This window comes from Triticum urartu, chromosome 2A, assembly GCF_056163025.1.
Source record: "Triticum urartu cultivar PI428250 chromosome 2A, HENAU_Tu73, whole genome shotgun sequence".
Lineage (NCBI taxonomy): Eukaryota > Viridiplantae > Streptophyta > Magnoliopsida > Poales > Poaceae > Triticum > Triticum urartu.
The window spans coordinates 9,796,657-9,816,617 of record NC_141874.1 but is presented as its reverse complement, the minus strand read 5'-3'; the positions used below and the strand labels follow the sequence as shown (position 1 = coordinate 9,816,617).

Sequence of the window (19,961 nt, the reverse complement as noted above, 5' to 3'; positions counted from 1 at the left end):
TACCCATGTTGGCTCCCACATGCTCCTCGATGATCTCATCGGATGAACCACGATGTCGAGGATTCAATCAATCCGTATATAATTCCCTTTGTTAATCGGTATGTTACTTGCCCGAGACTCGATCGTCGGTATCCCAATACCTCGTTCAATCTCGTTACCAGCAAGTCACTTTACTCGTACCGTAATGCATGATCCCGTGATCAACCACTTGGTCACATTGAGCTCATTATGATGATGCATTACCGAGTGGGCCCGGAGATACCTCTCCGTCATACGGAGTGACAAATCCCAGTCTCGATTCGTGCCAACCCAACAGACACTTTTGGAGATACCTGTAGTGTACCTTTATAGTCACCTAGTTACGTTGTGACGTTTGGCACACCCAAGGCACTCCTACGGTATCCGGGAGTTGCACAATCTCATGGTCTAAGGAAATGATACCTGACATTCGGAAAAGCTACAACAAATGAACTACACGATCTTTGAGCTATGCTTAGGATTGGGTCTTGTCCATCACATCATTCTCCTAATGATGTGATCCCGTTATCAATGACATCCAATGTCCATAGTCAGGAAACCATGACTATCTTTTGATCAACGAGCTAGTCAACTAGAGGCTCACTAGGGACGTGTTGTGGTCTATGTATTCACACATGTATTACAATTTCTGGATAACACAATTATAGCATGAACAATAGACAATTATCATGAACAAAGAAATATAATAATAACCATTTTATTATTGCCTCTAGGGCATATTTCCAACAGTCTCCCACTTGTACTAGAGTCAAAATTCTAGTTACATTGTGATGAATCGAACACCCATGCAGTTCTGGTGTTGATCATGTTTTGCTCTAGGGAGAGGTTTAGTCAACGGATCTGCCACATTCAGGTCCGTATGTACTTTACAAATCTCTATGTCTCCATTTTGAACACTTTCATGAATGGAGTTGAAGCGACGCTTGATATGCCTGGTGTTCCTGTAAAACCTGGGCTCCTTGGCAAGGGCAATAGCTCCAGTGTTGTCACAGAAGAGAGTCATCGGGCCCGACGCATTGGGTATGACTCCTAGGTCGGTAATGAATTCCTTCACCCAGATTGCCTCTTGTGCTGCCTCCGAGGCTGCCATGTACTCCGCTTCACATGTAGATCCCGCCACAACGCTTTGCTTGCAACTGCACCAGCTTACTGCCCCACCATTCAAAATATACATGTATCCGGTTTATGACTTAGAGTCATTCATATCTGTGTCGAAGCTAGCATCGACATAACCCTTTACGACGAGCTCTTCGTCACCTCCATAAACGAGAAACATATCCTTAGTCCTTTTCAGGTACTTCAGGATATTCTTGACCGCTGTCCAGTGTTCCATGCCGAGATTACTTTGGTACCTTCCTACCAAACTTACAGCAAGGTTTACATCAGGTCTGGTACACATCATAGCATACATGATAGACCCTATGGCCGAGGCATAGGGGACGACACTCATCTTTTCTCTATCTTCTGCTGTGGTTGGGCATTGAGCCGTGCTCAATCTCGTACCTTGCAATACAGGCAAGAACCCCTTCTTTGACTGATCCATTTTGAACTTCTTCAATATCTTGTCAAGGTACGTACTCTGTGAAAGACCAATGAGGCGTCTCAATCTATCTCTATAGATCTTGATGCCTAATATATAAGCATCTTCTCCAAGGTCCTTCATTGAAAAACACTTGTTCAAGTAGGCCTTTATGCTTTCCAAGAATTCTATATCATTTCCCATCAACAGTATGCCATCCACATATAATATGAGAAATGCTACAGAGCTTCCACTCACTTTCTTGTAAATGCAGGCTTCTCCATAAGTCTGCGTAAACCCAAACACTTTGATCATCTCATCAAAACGAATGTTCCAACTCCGAGATGCTTGCACTAGCCCATAAATCGAGCGTTGGAGCTTGCACACCTTGTCAGCATTCTTAGGATCAACAAAACCTTCCGGCTGCATCATATACAATTCTTCCTTAAGGAAACCATTAAGGAATGCCGTTTTGACATCCATTTGCCATATCTCATAATCATAGAATGCGGCAATTGCTAACATGATTCGGACGGACTTTACCTTCGCTACGGGTGATAAAGTATCATCGTAGTCAACCCCTTGAACTTGTCGATAACCCTTAGCGACAAGCCGAGCTTTATAGATGGTTACGTTACCATCCGCGTCTGTCTTCTTATTAAAGATACATTTATTTTCTATGGCTCGCCGATCAACGGGCAAGTCAGTCAAAGTCCATACTTCGTTTTCATACATGGATCCTATCTCGGATTTCATGGCTTCCAGCCATTTGTCGGAATCCGGGCCCGCCATTGCTTCTTCATAGTTCGAAGGTTCACCGTTATCTAACAATATGATTTCCAAGACAGGTTTGCCGTACCACTCTGGTGCGGAACATGTCCTCGTGGACCTACGAAGTTCAGTACCAACTTGATCTAAAGTTTCATGATCATCATCATCAACTTCCTCTCTAGTCGGTGCAGGCACCTCAGGAACATTTTCTCTAGCTGCGCCGCTTACCGGTTCAAGAGGTAATACTTCATCAAGTTCTACTTTCCTCCCACTTATTTCTTTCGAGAGAAACTCTTCCTCTAGAAAGGACCCATTCTTGGCAACAAAGATCTTGCCTTCAGATCTGAGGTAGAAGGTATACCCAATAGTTTCTTTAGGGTATCCTATGAAGACGCATTTTTCCGATTTGGGTTCGAGCTTTTCAGGTTGAAGTTTCTTGACATAAGCATCGCATCCCCAAACTTTTAGAAACGACAGATTAGGTTTCTTCCCAAACCATAATTCATACGGTGTCGTCTCAACGGATTTCGACGGAGCCCTATTTAAAGTGAATGCGGCAGTCTTTAAAGCATCGCCCCAAAATGACAGCGGTAAATCGGTAAGAGACATCATAGATCGCACCATATCCAATAGAGTGTGATTACAATGTTCGGACACACCATTACGCTGAGGTGTTCCAGGCGACGTGAGTTGTGAAACTATTCCACATTTCCTTAAGTGTGTGCTAAATTCGTGACTCAAGTATTCTCCCCCACGATCTGATCGCAAGAACTTGATTTTCTTGTCACGTTGATTCTCAACCTCACTCTGAAATTCCTCGAACTTTTCAAAAGTCTCAGACTTGTGTTTCATTAAGTAGACATACCCATATCTACTCAAGTCATCAGTGAGGGTGAGAACATAACGATAGCCACCGTGAGCCTCAACACTCATTGGACCGCACACATCAGTATGTATAGTTTCCAATAAGTTGGTTGCTTGCTCCATCGTTCCTGAGAACGGAGTCTTGGTCATTTTACCCATGAGGCATGGTTCGCACGTGTCAAATGATTCGTAATCAAGAGACTCCAAAAGTCCATCTGCATGGAGCTTCTTCATGCATTTGACACCTATGTGACCAAGGCGGCAGTGCCACAAGTATGTGGGATTATCATTATCAACCTTACATCTTTTGGTATTCACACTATGAATATGTGTAATATTACGCTCGAGATTCATTAAGAATAAACCATTCACCAACGGAGCATGACCATAAAACATATCTCTCATATAAATAGAACAACCATTATTCTCGGATTTAAATGAGTAGCCATCTCAAATTAAACGAGATCCTGATACAATGTTCATGCTGAAAGCTGGCACTAAATAACAATTATTGAGGTTTAAAACTAATCCCATAGGTAAATGTAGAGGTAGCGTGCCGACGGTGATCACATCGACCTTGGAACCATTCCCGACGCGCATCGTCACCTCGTCCTTCGCCAGTCTCCGCTTATTCCACAGCTCCTGCTTTGAGTTACAAATGTGAGCAACCGCACCGGTATCAAATACCCAGGAGCTACTACGAGTACTGATAAGGTACACATCAATTAAATGTATATCACATATACCTTTAGTGTTGCCGGCCTTCTTGTCCGCTAAGTATTTGAGGCAGTTCCGCTTCCAGTGACCACTTCCCTTGCAATAAAAACACTCAGTCTCAGGCTTGGGTCCATTCTTTGGTTTCTTCCCGGCAGCTTGCTTACCGGGCGCGGCAACTCCCTTGCCGTCCTTCTTGAAGTTCTCCTTACCCTTGCCTTTCTTAAACTTAGTGGTTTTATTCACCATCAACACTTGATGTTCCTTTTTGATTTCCACCTCTGCTGATTTCAGCATTGAATATACCTCAGGAATGGTCTTTTCCATCCCCTGCATATTGAAGTTCATCACAAAGCTCTTGTAGCTCGGTGGAAGCGACTGAAGGATTCTGTCAATGACCGCGTCATCCGGGAAATTAACTCCCAGCTGAGTCAAGCGGTTATGAAACCCAGATATTTTGAGTATGTGTTCACTGACAGAACTATTTTCCTCCATCTTACAGCTGAAGAACTTGTCGGAGACTTCATATCTCTCGACCCGGGCATGAGTTTGGAAAACCATTTTCAGCTCTTCGAACATCTCATATGCTCCGTGTCTCTCAAAACGCTTTTGGAGCCCCGGTTCTAAGCTGTAAAGCATGCCACACTGAACGAGGGAGTAATCATCAGCACGTGACTGCCAAGCGTTCATAACGCCTTGGTTCTCTGGGATGGGTGCGTCACCTAGCGGTGCTTCTAGGACATAATCTTTCTTGGCAGCTATGAGGATGATCCTCAGGTTCTGGACCCAGTCCGTATAGTTGCTGCCATCATCTTTCAGCTTGGTTTTCTCTAGGAACGCGTTGAAGTTGAGGACAACGTGGGCCATTTGATCTACAAGACATATTGTAAAGATTTTAGACTAAATTCATGATAATTAAGTTCATCTAATCAAATTACCCAATGAACTCCCACTCAGATAGACATCCCTCTAGTTATCTAAGTGAAACATGATCCGAGTTAACTAGGCCGTGTCCGATCATCACGTGAGACGGACTAGCCAACATCGGTGAACATCTTCATGTTGATCGTATCTTCTATACGACTCATACTCGACCTTTCGGTCTTCCGTGTTCCGAGGCCATGTTTGTACATGCTAGGCTCGTCAAGTCAACCTAAGTGTATTGCGTGTGTAAATCTGGCTTACACCCGTTGTATTCGAACGTTAGAATCTATCACACCCGATCATCACGTGGTGCTTTGAAACAACGATCCTTCGCAACGGTGCACAGTTAGGGGGAACATTTTCTTGAAATTATTACGAGGGATCATCTTATTTTAAGCTACCGTCGTTCTAAGCAAATAAGATGTAAAACATGATAAACATCACATGCAATCAAATAGTGACATGATATGGCCAATATCATTTGCTCCTTTTGATCTCCATCTTCGGGGCTCCATGATCATTGTTGTCACTGGCATGACACCATGATCTCCATCATCATGATCTCCATCATCGTGTCTTCTTGAAGTTGTCTCGTCATCTATTACTTCTACTACTATGGCTAACGCTTTAGCAATAAAGTAAAGTAATTACATGTCGTTTATGTTGACACACAGGTCATAAATAAATAAAGACAACTCCTATGGCTCCTGCCGGTTGTCATACTCATCGACATGCAAGTCGTGATTCCTATTACAAGAACATGATCAATCTCATACATCACATATATCATTCATCACATCCTTTTGGCCATATCACATCACAGGGCACATGCTGCAAAAACAAGCTAGACGTCCTCTAATTGTTGTTGCAAGTTTTTACGTGACTGCTATAGGTTTCTAGCAAGAACGCTTCTTACCTACGCCAAAACCACAACATGATATGCCAATTTCTATTTACCCTTCATAATGACCCTTTTCATCGAATCCGATCCGACTAAAGTAGGAGAGACAGACACCCGCCAGCCACCTTATGCAACTAGTGCATGTCAATCGGTGGAACCAGTCTCACGTAAGCGTACGTGTAAGGTCGGTCCAGGCCGCTTCATCCCACGATGCCGCCGAATCAAGATAAGACTAGTAACGGCAAGCAAATTGACAATATCCACGCCCACAAATGCTTTGTGTTCTACTCGTGCATAGAAACTACGCATAGACCTAGCTCATGATGCCACTGTTGGGGAACGTAGCAGAATTTTAAAATTTTCTACGCATCACCAAGATCCATCTATGGAGTCATCTAGAAACGAGGGAGAGAGGAGTGCATCTACATACCCTTGTAGATCGCGCGCGGAAGCGTTCAAGAGAATGGGGTTGATGGAGTCGTACTCGACGTGATCCAAATCACCGATGACCTAGCGCCGAACAGATGGGACCTTCGCATTCAACACACATACGGTTGGGAAGACGTATCCTCCAACTTGATCCAGCAAGGGGGAAGGAGAGGTTGATGGAGATCCAGCAGCACGACGGCGTGGTGGTGGAAACTACGGCGATCTCGGCAGGGCTTCGCCAAGCACAGGGAGATGGAGGAGTGTCACGGGAGGGAGAGGGAGAGGCCAGGGGCTAGGGTGCGGCTGCCCTCCCTCCCCCCACTATATATAGGGTCCCTAGGGGGCGCCGGCCCTTGGAGATGCCATCTCCAAGGGGGGGCGGCGGCCAAGGGGTGGCTTGCCCCCCAAGGCAAGTGGGGCGCCCCCCACCCCTAGGGTTTCCAACCCTAGGCGCAGGGGGAGGCCCATAGGGGGGCGCACCATCCCACTAGGGGCTGGTTCCCCTCACACTTCAGCCCATGGGGCCCTCCGGGATAGGTGGCCCCACCCGGTGGACCCCCGGGACCCTTCCGGTGGTCCCAGTACAATACCGATTACCCCCAAAACTTTCCGATGGCCGAAACTTGACTTCCTATATATAAATCTTCACCTTCGGACCATTCCAGAACTCCTCGTGATGTCCGGGATCTCATCCGGGACTCCAAACAACTTTCGGGTTACCGTATACTAATATCTCAACAACCCTAGCGTCACCGAACCTTAAGTGTGTAGACCCTACGGGTTCGGGAGACATGCAGACATGACCGAGACGACTCTCCGGTCAATAACCAACAGCGGGATCTGGATACCCATGTTGGCTCCCACATGCTCCTCGATGATCTCATCGGATGAACCACGATGTCGAGGATTCAATCAATCCGTATACAATTCCCTTTGTCAATCGGTACGTTACTTGCCCGAGACTCGATCGTCGATATCCCAATACCTCATTCAATCTCGTTACTGGCAAGTCACTTTACTCGTACTGTAATGCATGATCCCGTGATCAACCACTTGGTCACATTGAGCTCATTATGATGATGCATTACCGAGTGGGCCCAGAGATACCTCTCCGTCATACGGAGTGACAAATCCCAGTCTCAATTCGTGCCAACCCAACAGACACTTTTGGAGATACCTGTAGTGTACCTTTATAGTCACCCAGTTACATTGTGACGTTTGGCACACCCAAGGCACCCCTACGGTATCCGGGAGTTGCACAATCTCATGGTCTAAGGAAATGATACTTGACATTCGGAAAAGCTACAGCAAACAAACTACACGATCTTTGAGCTATGCTTAGGATTGGGTCTTGTCCATCACATCATTCTCCTAATGATGTGATCCCGTTATCAATGACATCCAATGTCCATAGTCAGGAAACCATGACTATCTTTTGATCAACGAGCTAGTCAACTAGAGGCTCACTAGGGACGTGTTGTGGTCTATGTATTCACACATGTATTACGATTTCCGGATAACACAATTATAGCATGAACAATAGACAATTATCATGAACAGAGAAATATAATAATAACCATTTTATTATTGCTTCTAGGGCATATTTCCAACGCACACAACACCTGTTCGATATTTTGTCTCGATGGAGTTAACATGACCGTTGCGTGTGTGTTTTCTTTTTCTTTTTTTGTCCGTAAAAGCTTGGCCACATGTCACTCTGGACCGGTCAAAACCACGTTGAGTCAGCATAGATACCGCTTGAGGGACAATACTTGTCCGGTTTCAAGAGTTTGGGGTGCAAGTTGTGCGGTTTCATAGTTGAGGGACCAAATTTAGACTTCACCAAAAATTAAGGGACGAAAAGTATACTTTTCTCTTTTTAAAATTGTTTGGGGAATATAATGTAATGCATCCAAGATTTCGGTAGTTGAACGTTCAAAATCAAGGCTCAATCTATTTCTATTCTACTATCTTGACAAGTCTATAATTCATGGAGTTGCAATGCATTTATATTATTTTTGTTTGGTTCCAATACATTACTTTTTATGGCCGCTTTTGTTTATCTTGATGATGCACTTAAGAGTGGTTGTTGGACCTGAAATTGTGTTGCAAGTTACTTTTCATCATCCATGGATCACCCAAGAATTATATGATCCCACTTGATATTCTTGAGTTTTTGAAGAAGCGCCCCTTCTATCCTAAAGGTATCATTGCATACATATTAAACCATTCCTATGACAGTTACAAGTGCGCAACAAGCTTTTCTAAACTCAAGTTGTTGAAATCATACTTGTGTTCTACTATGACAGTTGACAGAAGAAAGATCCAATGGATTGGCAACAGTAGCACTTGAAAATGATATCTTGGAGAATAATAATTATGAATATATAGTTATGCCTTTCGTCTTTTGCATTGATATTTGAAAAATTTCTAAATATTGTGTGAAATAATGCTTCTGTAAAAAAATATGGTCCCATTTGCTTTTCGCACCGGGGCCCCAAATTTCTAGAGACGACCTTGTCACTTAAAATTAGAGGCTTAAATAGCTAACTAAATACAACAAGGAAGGATAAATGACGAGTGGAATCATGCCGCCGGATGGAGTTGATCACTCTTGACCGTTAGAGTGAAAGGGGTGAAGGGAATAATGTTTTTCTCCTGTTTTGGCAAGCTTCATATTTATAGTTCGTTCAGAATGTTCCAAAGTTTCAGAGTCCTTAATAGACAGCACTTAAACAAATATTCTTTTTCTTATTTCATTCAAGTTTTCTCAACTTCGTGTATGGTTCAGGATTAATGCAATTGTGTGAGATGATGGTATTCGTTATCTAGACAGTGCCGCGCGGGTGGGTAGGAGGGTGTGTGTGGTGGTGGTGGTGGGGGGGGGGGCATTGGATCTGAAACAACATATGGTTTTATTTAAAGTTATGATCTCCAATACATTTAATTGAATGTATAATTACTCCTTAAAATTATTTTGCCGTGTCCGGACACGTAAACACCTATGTTTGTCATGTGGAAAAAAATACAACAGAGGGCTATATTATGCAAGTTGCTGAAACACAATTAAATTGGCACACCTCGTCGCTTCCTCCCTGGCAAGGTACTCCCTTCATGTGTATCCTGAGCACGACTCATAACAAAATTAGCAAATGAATTATGAGGGGGTATCCTTGATTCCCATGAAATCAGAATGAAGTCTTCTTTCGGTCTAACACTAGGATCCGCTAGCAACTCCCCAAATGTCACACTTGGCGATTCCTTCTTGATTGAAGCATTAATCGTATAAGGTATCATGCTAAGTGGATGCATAGCAAAGTCCGTTATGTCCACCGGGTGTCCTTGTTCTATAAGCATGCTTGGATGCACACCATACACGGCGATGTTTCTTTTAATCATTCTTATCCCCTTGTCCAATATGCAATGCCAAAACTGAGCATTAAGATTTCTCCTCAACAAATCTGCATAAGCATTTGTTGCAACAAGTGAACCTTGTGTGTGCAACTGCTTGGCAACTTCATCTGCTATTTTTAGTAGACGTGGATGCTCCCGAATGCGAGTGTCTTGAATAGGTACCTCCACTCATCATAAGATAGAACACTTAGAAAAATCGGTTTCACCGATCCAAATCGGGCTAATCTTTGAATTCTACTTATGATGATGATATGGCTTCCTCTGCCCATTGTTATGAGAAATGAGTGGAAGTTTTTCCAGTCATCATCACTTACATCAGAAGCAAACTCAATAACTACAAGCATGTTCATCCCAGACATGGTCCTTCCATGCCTCAAAAGACTATCGCCACTCAAGTGCAAAACAGAAGAGAAGCACGAGCGAACCCTTTCGTCGCCACACACATGAGCAACTAAAGTTTTCTTCCCAACTTTGGCACCACCTATGATCGGAAGAATGGCTGGTGCATCACCAGCAGGTCTGTGCTGCAACAAGAAGCTCAAGAGTTTTTGCTTTTCAGCATGCCGGCCGAACATAAAGTTGTCGGTGTAAAGATAGATGTCGTATGGCCTACGAGACATGCGCTCGCATCCACCCAGAAGCAGAACAAATTCTGCCATGTTAGCAATAGCGACTTCTAAGCTTTCCAAGGCACCTAGTGACTCGAGGCACGTGGCCTTGTCATCCTTCTCGGTTGTTGTTCGAGAACGCTTGAGGGGAATTGCTAAATACATGCTGCTGGTAGATGAGTCTTTGATGCTAACCTCATCGAAGCCTGCACTGTCTTGGAGGGTTCGGTACCTCGAGGTGTCCAAGACGCGGTATCCTCTGTACATGGCCTCTGAGAGCATCTTGAGCTGCAACAACATCCCGGAGTTGGTTATGTACCGCGCATCCGCCTCCTCAACGATCATGCTTACTCTCATGAGGAGGTGCTGCAACCTCTCTATCAGCTCTTCTGCTTCCGAGCGTGAAGGCTTCGGGTGGTACTTGTTCAGCAGGTAGGAGATGAAACGGCTTGCAAGTTCACCTGCAACTGCAGATATGACAACCTCCATGGCCAGGATTGATTAGGTAAAGCTGCTGGTCAGCCGGTCTGGAGAAATAATTTACCTGTCCGGCTTCCGCCAACACTTGCAGAGACTCTTGTATTGGCAAAGTAGGAAGAACAGCTCGTTACTTGAGTATAATATATGTAAGGGCACAAGTAACACGTTTGTTCTTTTCCTTTGGTTTCTTCAGAACCCAATCAGTCTATGTGGCTTATATTTCCACACGTCAATTGACTATGGAGCGGTCTTTGTGCACTTGACAGTTTTTTCTCATTTTATTACCCTTCTGTTTGGCTAGGCCCTGAGTGAGCTTATTCTTTCTTCAAATAAAATACCCGAACAAAGTCAGAAACATATGTCAAAAGCAACCAACTCTATATTCTAGTGACACTACGTACCAGAAGTTTCTATTTTCTGCGCCAAATCGATCCAGCTCTACGCTATAGATAACGACAGCCACTGCAAACTAGTCGTAAAGATTCAGTTGGTAGTTACAAACTAGTCGGTGCTGGGTAACCCTGTGACAGCGATCGGCACCAGCTAACAAAGGGAGACGAGACGACGACTTGTGTCGTTCGACTATCTCGAGAGAAAATCTGGACGTTGTTTCCGGAAACGTGCAATTCAGGTCAATTTCCACAAACGTCAGGCACGGAAGGGGCAATGCGAGACTCCTAAAAAAGCTGACAATTTACTGATTTGGAAGGAATGCATCAAGCCATGCATCCAACTTGATACTGCCATTTTCATGAGAAAACACCAGCCATCGCCCCAGCGGTTTTTCTGCTGCCAAATTGACAATGCACTTCTCTCTCAAAAAACAACTGACACTACAAAATGCGGCAGCCGAAGTCTGGAGGAATCACCGGCGGTGAGTCAGGGAATGAATTCCACAAACTTCAATGTTGGGCTAGTATAAATCTCGGACCATCCTAGCTCGTACAAAATGCAAGGTTTGTTTTTGTTCACTTTAACTGTAATATTTCGTACCTGCAAAAACAATTGTCAGATTTCATTGTTTTCTGTAATCGTCAACCCGTCTGCATGTCTACGGTACATTACGTAATTTCTTTTACATTTTTCTTTCCGCTTATATTTTGAAAACTTTCAAATATACATATTTTTCAGAAATTAATGTACTTCAAAATTCAAAATTTCACCGCACACTAAAAAATGTTAAAAGATCATGTATTTTGTATAAAATGTTAATCTCATTCTAAGAAAATTTCATTGCATTTAATTAAAATTTCGCAGTGTAAACAATTATTGGCGCAAGTAAAAATGTTCACACCATTAAAAATTATTTTACATGTATTAAAAAATATCCAAAGTATATCTAGAAAATGTTCAACATGCATTTGAATATGTTTAATATGTATTAAAAATTGGTCATCAGGTTTCTGAAAAATTCCTACGTGTATAAAAAAATAGCGTCTATTCAAAAAACAATCAACGAGTTTTTGAGGAAGCAATCATGTATGTTTTTTAAAATGTTCAATGTGTACCTGAATTTTTTAACATGTGTTCAACAAATGTTCAACGTCTATTCAGAAAATCTTTAATGTGTATCTGAGAAATGTTTAACATGTAATCAAAATAATGTTCAAACATGTATTTCAGAAAATGTTCGCCATGTATTTGAAATGTGTGCACGGTCTATACAAAAAGTTAGTGTATTTAAAAATAATAAAAGAACTAGAAAAAGGAAAAAATGAATAAAAAAGAAAATAAAATGGAAAATAGCAATGAAAACTAACAATGGAAACATATAGAAAATAAAAAACAGAAGGAAACTATTAAAAAACAGAATAAGAAAAATATAGTGCACGAAGTGTGCTAAAACCAATCCATGCTGATCTATAAAACTGTCATGAAAACGTTCTAATGAGTTGACCTACTAATGTGATCACACACGAAATGCTGAGGCAAGACAGTGATACATCACGCTATGGCTATAAGTTGCCCATACCGATTCCTAATAGGAATTGCCTACGTGCGACGTCTAGCGGCTGACCAGTAGCGAGGTTCCCTTCGTTGCGCGCTGTAGGTTCTTGTAGGGTTTCCTATTTATTATTTATTTGTTTGTTTGTTTGTTTTATCATCTGTTTTCTTCAAAGTTCCTTCATTTCCTTTATTTTGCTATGGTTTTTCTTTCTTCGTTATACTTTAGAGTGAAGTTGAAAATCATCGTAACAAGAAAATAAAGTTTCTACGATCTGATTGTGGAGGAGAATATTTGAGTTACGAGTTTGGTCTACATCTGAAACAATGCGGAATAGTATCGCAACTCACGCCACCCGGAACACCTCAGCGTAATGGTGTGTCCGAACGTCGTAATCGTACTTTACTTGATATGGTGCGATCTATGATGTCTCTTACAAATTTACCGCTATCATTTTGGAGTTATGCTTTAGAGACGGACGCATTCACGTTAAATAGGGCACCATCAAAATCCGTTGAGACGACACCTTATGAACTATGGTTTGGCAAGAAACCAAAGTTGTCGTTTCTTAAAGTTTGGGGCTGCAATGCTTATGTGAAAAAGCTTCAACCTGATAAGCTCGAACCCAAATCGAAGAAATGTGTCTTCATAGGATACCCAAAGGAGACTGTTGGGTACACCTTCTATCACAGATCCGAAGGCAAGACATTCGTTGCTAAGAATGGATCCTTTCTAGAGAAGGAATTTCTCTCGAAAGAAGTGAGTGGGAGGAAAGTAGAACTTAACGAGGTAACTGTACCTGCTCCCTTATTGGAAAGTAGCACATCACAGAAACCTGTTTCTGCGACACCTACACCAATTAGTGAGGAAGCTAATGATGATGATCATGAAACTTCAGAACAAGATACTACTGAACCTCGTAGATCAACCAGAGTGAGATCCGCGCCAGAGTGGTACGGTAATCCTGTTCTGGAAGTCATGCTGCTAGATCATGATGAACCTACGAACTATGAAGAAGCGATGGTGAGCCCAGATTCCGCAAAATGGCTTGAAGCCATGAAATCTGAGATGGGATCCATGTATGAGAACAAAGTATGGACTTTGGTTGACTTGCCCGATGATCGGTAAGCAATTGAGAATAAATGGATCTTCAAGAAGAAGACTGACGCTGACGGTAATGTTACTGTCTACAAAGCTCGACTTGTCGCAAAAGGTTTTCGACAAGTTCAAGGGGTTGACTACGATGAGACCTTCTCACCCGTAGCGATGCTTAAGTCTGTCCGAATCATCACTACAAGAAATATGTCAACTTGTGACCACCACTATTGGTCACTGAAAGGTCACAAATTTCCATTTACGACCTTTTTGTGACCAAAAACAGAAGGTCAAAAGCTGCCGGTCGTAAACGGACTATAGCGACCTTTAACAAAAGGTCGTTGATCCTATGACCTTCTGTTTTGGTCGCTAGCTCTCTCCCCAGGCCACATAGGCATCCAGCGTGGCAATCTGACGTGGCACAAGATTCAGCCCGGTCCAATTCGATTTTGTACATGGGCCTAGCCCAACAATTCGGCCTTTTTACTGTATATTTTCTCTATTAATTTTCTCTAACTACATGGGCCTGGCCCAACAATTTGGCCTTTTTTATTTTGGGCCATGGCCTTTTTTAGGACCATTTCATTAAGCCTATTTTTCTGGTTTTTCAGAAATGCACAAGGTTCTGATCCACTATAGTTTGGGCCGCAGCCTTTTTAGAGCCCAAATATTATTTTGTCAAGTAGAACATTTAGTATTTTGCATTCACAAATTTCAATTTACACATTTGAACAACAAAATATCAATAAATCTTTCTATTAACTGATTAAATCCAAAGATCATCCAGTTAAATACTCACAAGAGCAAATACACGTATGCACGTCCAACTTCCACATACAATCAAAAACAGATACACAAGGGTGGCACATCGCCAGCTTAATTCCTACAAGGCCGCGATGGTGGTATCTACGATGTGCGGGAGAAACGTTCAGGACATCCTCTTCCTCTTCTTGTCACCTGCGTTCTTGAGCTACAAGAGGACACAACACCATTAAGCACAGTTGGTCAGACCATATTGACAGGAATCACAAATGTTGGCACCCAGTGTATACTATGTAAGTGCTGGTATATTTTTACTAGCAAAACCATCACTACTGTGCATGCATGCTTGGTTTATAAGCTTCATCCATATAGTTGGCACCATCACTGCATATTGTTGCTACCGATGTACACAAGTGTGCACATACACAGCATGCTGCATGCATATGCTCGCATGCCAGTATAAAGCTGCATCTCGATGCTTTTCATTGCTGATCAAGAGATTGTAATATTTTAATAATCCACTACATGCGCCACATAGCTACTCCTACCTAGGTAGCTATACGTAGGTGTACTAGCAGCCAGCCCAAAGGCGAGTTGATCAACAATTCAACAAACACTAGCTAGTCAGCAAGCTACTGCTATGTCCTATCCTAGCAGCAGCAACGACTTTTGTTTGTCATGCATTTAAAGAAATGCATGCATTTCCAGTAAATATAAATGTATGCATGCTGCCATTGGCCTGGACCACACTAGAAGAAAAAATGCTCGCAGCGACCAGCAGATAGATCGACCTAAGTGTGCGCTTCTTTCCAGTCGCCAATTCTAACTGCCATCGACTTGCAAGCTTTACCTACGTGGTCACCATGCAGTAATGGCATGCGCACCAAAAGGAAGAGAAGAAACCGAGCATACAGTTTCATGTCGAAGGATCGACATGCCAGAAGAGGTCAGGCCACCGAGGTACAGGTACTCCCTGCGCTTGGTGATGATGGCGGCGCCGGAGAAGCACCCTAAAGCGATGGCGGTTCCGACAAACCCTGTCACGAGGATGCTGGTCGCATAAGAGCAACAGGCAAGTTATGTCAGCCAACATAAATAGCAAGGATGAGAAACGAATGTGAGCATTGAGCAGCAACAAACTAGAACTATAGGTACATAAATAGCAAGTTATTGTCCAAGTAACAAAACAATCAGTCATATCAATTTTGTAGAACCGTAGGTACACAAATTCAGAACCACCAACAAAAATGAAGGCCCAAAAAGTCCATGCTCAGGCCCAAAGTTCAATAACAATAACCCAGACACAGGGTCCAAACCCCACCGCGAAGGGCCCAGGTACAATAGACTAATCTAGAAGCAGAATTTGGCACCTACACAACCTAACTAATAATGCTTGCAAGAACAACCAGACAATGATGGACAAGGACATATAATCAGCAGATATCCAATAATCTAATCATAGGCATTCACAAACAGTACGTGTCACACTCCCATTCACAAACAGTACGTGTCATAAACTATATATTCTCTATAAGACAGGGACATGTGCAGCAAGAATAAAAGCAAATTCGTATTTACCTTGGGTCAAAGTCTATGGGCAGCCCAATCAGAGGTCCAACCGAAGCCCCATCCAGGAGGGGTCACATAGCTCTTTACGCTGTATCAGAATTAACACATATTTTAGATTATAGAAATAGAATCCTGAACACACCAGTAATAATTGACTTCTGACTAGCAACGGCAAACAGATTCAGGCACAAGCAATTTTATAGCAGGATGAGAAATCTATGTGCAGAAATCATGAATGAAATTATAGTAGTAGCACAAAGGACCCTCACAGACATTTGTAATAGTACGCAAAGGTAAATAGAGTTCCCAGCAGACAATGTATTCCAGTTATTAAACAAATGCTCACCAAGATAATCAGTACAGTGGTAAACCAAACACAGTAATAATCCAAAGCTGATACTAATAAGCAGCAGGAACCTCCCTACTTTTCTGATATAAAACTAATATCAGACCAATTTTGTACCAAGTTGTACATAATCAGTGATGTACAGCATGGGAATGTCCAACAGTCAGTTGTTAAAAATGTTCAACAACCTTTTAGTTAACTATAAGAGGGCTTGTAGGCTTTCCAAACTATTAATTGACAGAACCCAAAATTGTATAACGAGATCACGTTTTTATTATATGAAAAAAAGTTAACTAAAGCCAACAAAACAGTAAGGATCAGTGCAATATTAACGTTGACACGTTTACATATTGTGGATGTGGAGCTCGACATCATCAAGGAGCAGGGTTTAATAATGGACATGTTTAATCTAGACATCTACTAGTTAAATCAGCTTGATTAGCGTCCGAGCTCTATATTGTTTACCACTCACTCAGGCTCAGCTTGATTAGGTCTTCCTTGTCTAGTTCAAGCAAGACATGAGTTATTCTATTTTTGGCAACAAGTTTTGAGCTACTTGTATATACACAACAAATTAACACTGAACATTTGCGGAGGAACTCAATGTCGTCGTTGGCCAGGTACCAGTAGTAGTGCTGCCACGAGAAGGTCTCCCTGACGCACTCCTTGGACTTGAAGCTCTACATGAGCCTGATGACCTCGAGGTTCAAGGCATCGACCTGGGGGTGCTTGGCCAGGTTGTAGTCCTTCTTGGCGTACAAGACTCCCTCTGCACACGCATCACAATAGATTCATCAGTAAAATCATTCAGTCCGTCCAAAGGAGTGGCATTCTTGCACACATAAAAAGTTGAAATTAGCACCAAGGAATTCAGTTAAGATGCTCAGACTACTGTAATAGTCAGTAGAATTCTTCCAGATTGCAGCTTGACATGAATAAGATTCTACAGTTAGGAAGTTAGTGGTGTCCAAACTGTCTATGCTCGAACCTTGCAGCAACCGCTCATAAGAGCGAACTCGCTGCGGTCAATGGGTGCCAAGAACACTGACGGGGCAACATGGTTAAAACCCTACGCAACACATGGATCGAACCCTACAGAAGAAGACTAACGAGATGGCATCTGAATCCTGGCCACGGCCGGCGCGGTGCATAAAATGGGCGGGGGAGGGGGGAGGAGCTCACCCTGGAAGAGGTACTTGCAGATCTCGCGGTGGTTCTTCTTGGAGATGATCTGCGGAGGGAGACAAGGGAGGTCAGATTAGGCGGTTCTACGACCGGGGCAACCAACGGGGAGAGCGGACTCGGCTGGGGATGCTTACCATGGTGACGGGCGCCGGGGGAGGAGGCGGGGGCGGAGACGGCGGCGCCGCGGCATGCAGGGGAACGCCCTGGCCTCCTCCGGCCCCCTCGCGACGCCATCGCTCGCCCGCCACTTGGCCAAGCCCCGCGGGTCGAGGCCCGCGCGCCCGCCCACGTCGTCGGGGAGCAGCGCGAGGGGCGCGGCCCCGTAGGCGGAGAGGGAGCAGGGGCGCGAGCGGGCGGAGGGATCCGGAGGCGGGTGGCGCACAGCCGTGACATCGTGGCTGCGGCGGGGGAGGGAACTCCGGCAACGGAGGATGGGGCGGCGGCGGAGGACGGGACGCTTGGGTTAGATCTGGATCGGGGAGAAGTGCGGAGCGGATTTTGATCTCGCCGATGGGTGGGTGAGAGCGCCGGCGGAGCCCGGGAGCGAGGTTTGCCGGTGGGTGGGTAGGGGCGAGGGGGGGACAGCACCGGTGGTGGGGGAGAAGGGGGCGGCGGCGATGGATCTGGGGAGAAGAGGGCGGCGGCGATGGAGTGGGAGGCGATAGGGTTTGGGTGGTTGGGCTGCCCGGGGGTGAGAGGGGATAGGGTTCTTTTTCTTTCTCTCTCTTTTTTCTTTAGATAAATGGGATGGGTGGATGGATGGATGGATGGATGGATGCCATGTCATCAATCCATGGCACAAACATTTCAACCAATGAGAACAAAGCATACGTAATTGTGTTTTTCTATGTGTTTCTATTATATTTTTTGCACAAGGGTGCATTTTGGAATGGCATAATTTGTTCAAATTATATCATACTTTGCACAAAGGTGCATCTTGGAATGGCAAACAATGTTGCCTAAAAAAATACATTTTTTGGATGAAAAAACCATTTTCCATTTTTCAAGTGCCCAAAAGGAGGGTTTTTTGTGAAGGACCTACCATATATTTGTTGCAAAAGCGGACCAAATCAATTTTCTAAAATACTAGGACATATTTAATGTACAATTGACAAAATGGTTGGGTGTAAAATGTTTTGATCCACCTCTCATGAAAAAGACAAATTTTCGCCGATTCAGTTGGAAGTGGGTCAAATTTGAACTGTAGCTGCCTTGTAGTTTGCTCTTTATTTTTTCCAAAAATCATTTCTAGGTACATAAGTATCTATTTAATCAGAGAAACACCAAAAAAAAATCCAAGATTCAACCACTAGCTAGGAACGGTCATTCCCGCCGTTTTGACCGCATTTTGAAACGGGCATAAAAAATTCAAAAAAAATCAAAAAAATGGAAAACCTTCGCATTGTATCATCATATGTGACCAAGTTTCCAGGAAAAATAATAAAATTGTAATACGACAATTATTTTAAAAAAGTGTTCTCAGAAACGAGCTATCACGTGTGGAGATCAATGGCTTTCAAGCCAAATGATCAATCTTATGGCCACATTCATGGCATAGTTTGTTCAAATGATCTCATATTGTGCACAAGGGTGCATATTGGAATGGTAAACAATGTTGCCTAAGGAAGTTTTCATTTTCTTTGGACGAAAAAACCATTTTCCATTTTCTGAGTGCCCCAAAGGAGGTTTTTTTGTGAAGGACCTACCATATATTTGTTGCAAAATTGGACCAAATCAATTTTATAAAATACTAGGCCATATTTAATGCACAATTGACAAAATGGTTGGGTGTCAAAAATTTTGATCCACCTTTGGTGAAAAAGACAAATTCCCGTTGATTCAGTTGGAAGCGGGTCAAATTTGAACTGCAGCTGCCTCATAGTTTGCTTTTTATTTTTTTCCAAAAATCATTTCTAGGTAAATAAGTATCTATTTAATCAGAGAAACACCAAAAAAATTCCAAGATTCAACCACTAGCTAGGAACGGTCATTCCCGCCGTTTTGACCGCATTTTGAAACGGGCATAAAAAATTCAAAAAAAATCAAAAAATTGGGAAACCTTCGCATTGTGTCATCATATGTGGCCAAGTTCCTAGGAAAAATAACAAACTTGTAATACGGCAATTATTTTAAAAAAGTGTTCTCAGAAACGAGCTATCATGTGTGGAGATCAATGGCTTTCAAGCCAAATGATCAATCTTATGGCCACATTCATGGCATAGTTTGTTCAAATGATCTCATATTGTGCACAAGGGTGCATATTGGAATGACAAACAATGTTGCCTAAGGAAGTCTTCATTTTCGTTGGACGAAAAAACTATTTTCCATTTTTTGAGTGCCCGAAAGGAGGTTTTTTTGTGAAGGAACTACCAAATAATTGTTGCAAAATTGGACCA

General features: G+C 43.1%; 1 long non-coding RNA gene and 1 pseudogene across 1 annotated transcript; both read right to left on the bottom strand.

Annotated features, from left to right (window-relative positions):
• Positions 1-9,227: 9,227 nt before the first annotated feature.
• Positions 9,228-10,672, bottom strand: LOC125529799 (putative disease resistance RPP13-like protein 1; annotated as a pseudogene).
• Positions 10,673-16,969: 6,297 nt separating this feature from the next.
• Positions 16,970-17,766, bottom strand: LOC125534719 (uncharacterized). Its single transcript, XR_015614907.1, has 3 exons — positions 17,700-17,766; positions 17,563-17,611; positions 16,970-17,149 (listed from the first exon to the last, which is right to left on the bottom strand). It is a non-coding gene; the product is annotated as an uncharacterized LOC125534719 (long non-coding RNA).
• Positions 17,767-19,961: the final 2,195 nt, after the last annotated feature.